The sequence below is a fragment of the Panthera uncia genome, chromosome B4, assembly GCF_023721935.1.
Source record: "Panthera uncia isolate 11264 chromosome B4, Puncia_PCG_1.0, whole genome shotgun sequence".
Taxonomy (NCBI): Eukaryota; Metazoa; Chordata; class Mammalia; order Carnivora; family Felidae; genus Panthera; species Panthera uncia.
The window spans coordinates 129,420,915-129,425,478 of record NC_064809.1 but is presented as its reverse complement, the minus strand read 5'-3'; positions in this window follow the sequence as shown (position 1 = coordinate 129,425,478).

Sequence of the window (4,564 nt, the reverse complement as noted above, 5' to 3'; positions counted from 1 at the left end):
GGAGAAGGAGAAGGAGAAGGAGAAGGAGAAGGAGAAGGAGAAGGAGAAGGGGAAGAGGAACAGAGTGGGAAAGGAGGAGGACAAGAGTAAGGGATTTTCAAAACTTTGCAAGTAAGATCACATCTTTGACATGATCCTGTTGAGAATCATTGGTCCCACCTTCCACTTGCTTATGCTGCTGTTCCAGAGAAAAGCTTAATTATAGGATTGCAATTTTTTTAATGGATTTAGCTATTCTGGTTAATTAAATTTGCTATTTAACCATTCAGACCTTTGAATTTTAATTCTAGTTGGCATCTTTGTTAAAATGTTATTAGCTTACTTTCCCTCTTTAGTGAATACTGAATCATCCATCCCTGAGAAAAAGTTCCAAGCCATATTACCTGGAATTTTACGTCCATCTGCAGCAGTTTTCTTGAGTTCCCTAAAAAGTGGATTGGAAAGACCACAGTCACTCAAATTTCCTGTCCCTCTTTGTAGAAAAACCAATCAGCCACTCATTAATTCTGCAAATGTATGTTGACCACCCATGTTGTACCTGTCCGGGCAGTGTTATAATCAGGGAATATAAAAATGCAAAGACAATGTCTTTCCACAGGGGGCAACTTAAAGCCTTAGCTCTTGCTGTTCCTTCTGCCTGGTAATATTTAGTTTTATACTTAGTATTTTAATTAAAAGCTCTTCTTCAAACTATTTAAAAATACATCTTAGCAGAAAAACCAGTTGTTTGTCTTACTGTTCTTAACTGCACCTGTGAAGAACTTGGCTCTTCAGACTTTAGGTTTCTGGCCAAGACCTTTCAATCCACCTGGGGGCAGCATATCCTTACATAGAAAAGCACCTTGAAGGAAATGACAGGCTTTCTGAGCTCCTAGTTTTTAAACACAAGCTTTTAGAGTAGTGTTTCCCGAATGATTGATCCCATAAATATTAATTCTGAAGAATTGTACTTGAATGAAAGGTTCCATAATCAAGTTCTGGGTAACTCTGGCTTAAGCAAAGTTAAAACTTGTTCTCCCTGCAGGACTCCTCAGAACCTTTAATATGCTTTTGTGGTACGAATCAACACTAGGATATGCTCACACTGTGCCTGGCACTGTGCTAAGTGCTTCATCTATAATTGACCTATTTAATCCTCAGAATAACCCTATGAGGGAAGCATTAATACAATTCTTCATCTTACAAATGAAGAAAGCAGAGGTACAGAGATCCCGAGCGGTGGCTGAGTTTCAAACCCAAGCCATCTAGCTACAGACCTTTCATATCTGACCACTACACTATAATGCTTTACAATGTGAGACTCCAAGAGGGGCGATTTAATAGTCAGTGTTTCCTGAATTTATTTGGCGTTGAAACTCTTTTCTTCCCTCTGATCATCACAGAGGACTAGTGTTTAATAGAACACATTGTGAGAAATGCTTCCTTCCATCATGTGATGACTAATGTTATCCCTCTTTAAAATTTAACTGGAAATATAAATCCACAGGCCCATTATGTAATTGAATGGTTAACATTCAGTTGAATTTTGATTTGATGGGAAGGCTCCTTGCAGGTTCATCTCTGCTCTCAAAGCTAGTGTCACTGAATCCAGACTATTTCCTTTATTTAATGTCAAACACCAGTCAGAATTGGGTCTTCAGGAAGAGAAGAAGGTGTGGGGTGGAAAGGTATGACTAAAAAGACACAGGATGTGGCAGGGAAGCCAACTATAGTGGGGAATGTTCTGGGAACTTGAGGAAATGCGGGCTTTTTCGTGGGAATCCAAAAATAAGATTCTAAATAACGTTGGAGAATTACAGCTGGAACCAAAGTGGTACCTCTGACCAGAACAAGGCCTTTCTGGAATAAAGTTAAAAGAGTTAAGGGATAATCTACCAGATGTTAAGTTTTAAAATATATGGTTTTAAAATATAATTATACTTTTTCTACTATATAAATTTAAAAATCAGTAATTGCCTGTGTTCCATCTAAAGTGGCATGCGTACCAGTCTACGGAAACGCTTTTCTAAAGGACAAAAAACCTGCCAGCGTTGCGAAAAAAGAAAATGGTAGAACTGAGACTCAGGTAAAGGTAAAAGTAAATTTGAAGAATAAGACTAAAGGTGAGTGATGAAGTCTATCGCCACTTTGACATCACAACTTCAAATTCTTTTATAGTGTGTTTTAAAATTATTGATTGCTTACTATTAATTATTTTAATAAATTATTAAAATTATTGTTCTTTTGCTTATATTTTAATACAGTGATTGAATAAATAGATGATCTTTTCCTCGGTTCTAATAACTGCAACAAAAATATCAAATATAATTCATATAAATTGCCAAATCAAAAAAAAATCTACATTGCATGCAGTATTTTATTTATGAAAATCTGCATTGAAGTTTCGTGTTAACATTAGCTTTATGGTTGTTTAGTAATCGATCTTGGATTTTTAAAAACTCATCTTTTGCTTCTAACAAGTACAAGATATATTAAAATACTACAAAGTTCACTTCATCAAACAACATTTCATCAATGTATAGATAACCCAAGGCACCAAATATTTTCTCATATAGGTACTTGACACAGAAATTAAAACTCAGCAAGTTAAGACGGCTCCAACAAAATATGACACAGCAAATTATTTGATAAAAGCAAGAGATATTCCCTATAGCAATACTATCCAACAAAACTTTCTATGATGATGGAAAAGTTATGTATCTGCAGGTGCAACAAGTAGCTATTGAATTGGAAATGACATAGTTTGATGTAACCGTGACTAAAGCACGAACAATGATAGTCACATACACGTCACATAATGCCAAACCAAAAATCTACCTGAATAACCTATTTTATGTCTGGACCCCAGATCTATAGAGCAAATGCCAACCTGATTTGGTCAGAATTATATATGTGTCTCTGTTGGTGATGTTATTTTCATATTTCCAGGTGATGGCTTAAAAAGTATTTATTTTCTTTATTGCCACTTGGTAACAGTATAAATATTGCAAAAGCAACTCAAATTTATTCATTTGATAAACATTTATTGCAAGCTTACTATTGGCAAGATCCTGGAGATGTAGTACTAAACAAGACAGACATGATTCCTGCCTTCATGGAATTTAAATTCTAGCTGGGTGAGGCTTGTTGGGACCAGTAATCTTCACCAGTGAGCAAACAACCTCATGAGAGCATTGCCCAGATAATCCAGGAACTAAGGTGCACAGAACTCCTTAGACATGTCCACTAAATTCCAGTATCCGTGTGAGAGGAAACTAAATCAGAAAGTGAGAATCTATTTACAAAGTGTGTTTTCCCTTTCTCCCTACTTTCCAAGTGATGACCCTTTTCCAGGAGTGAATTATGTACCCTAGGAGATTTCAACTTGGTGAACAGACCCCATTTTTTTATATTCTTTTTTTCCTTCCTCTCTCCCTCCTTCTTTCCCTCCCTCCCTTTTTCCCTTCCTTCCTTCCTTCCCTCCCTCCTTCCTTTATCATTATCTTTCTTCATTCCTTTATTTATAGATATTTATTCCTTTTGTTTATAGATACAGGATTTATAGATTCCTTTATTCATGAAGAGAGTTTCTGAAATCATCATGAACATATTAGTTGTATAATTTTTTATTGATAATTCTGCCATGCAGGTATGGAGAATTCATTGCTCTAGATGTCAATCCCCTTGGCATTTTTAAGCAAGTGAGTAGGGAAGTTAAGGCTTGGCTCTAGCCAAACATTCACTCTCTATCACAAATAGAAAATCTTAAATAATCAAAGAGAGCCAACTGTATTCCTCAGATCTATGGCCGATTTATGTTTCAGAGCTATGGTTTGTAGGCAGGGAATTACAATTTATGAAATAACAAGAATTGGGGCTGGAAGGCATGTTAAAATTTTTCTCATGAAAGATAATGAGTAACAACTCCAAGGCCAGGTAGATAATACAAATGTGTGAAATGAATGGTATGTGAGACCCAGAGGCTAAGCAGCTTGTATTCCTACCAAGTTAGCTCCTGGCCAGTTTTATTGCTTGTTAAAACACCTATTGGCCAAAAGAAATTAGAGTAGTTTCATCTATTAGGTATTTCTGAAGACTCAATATCTAGATCCCAAGTTTTTTAGAGCCTATCAATATATATGTATGTATGTGTGTGTGTGTGTGTGTGTGTGTATGCTTCAAAATATAAAAAGAAAATATCAAAATCAAAATTAACATTTAATTAGATACCTATACAATGTAACATTCCTACTCAGCAACAAACTTTAATTCAATTGTTTTGTAGCTAAATCACATTTCCATTTGGAATGTGGAATATGATTGATTTTAACATGCTTGATAGATTTGATGGGCCTACAAGAATAGGAGTATTTAGAGCTCTGACAAAATGCCAATACAAAACTTTTTTGGATGCCATATTGAGTCCCCAATTTGCCAGTTTACAAGCCCCGAATTATGTGCTCATTGTCCAGTGAAGAAAGTCATGTCCAGGGAGATTAAATGAATTGGATAAGTTCTCACAGCTACACAGACACATGTCCCCAACTAGAACTTTTATCTTTTTTGACTTCTACATTGGGGCTTT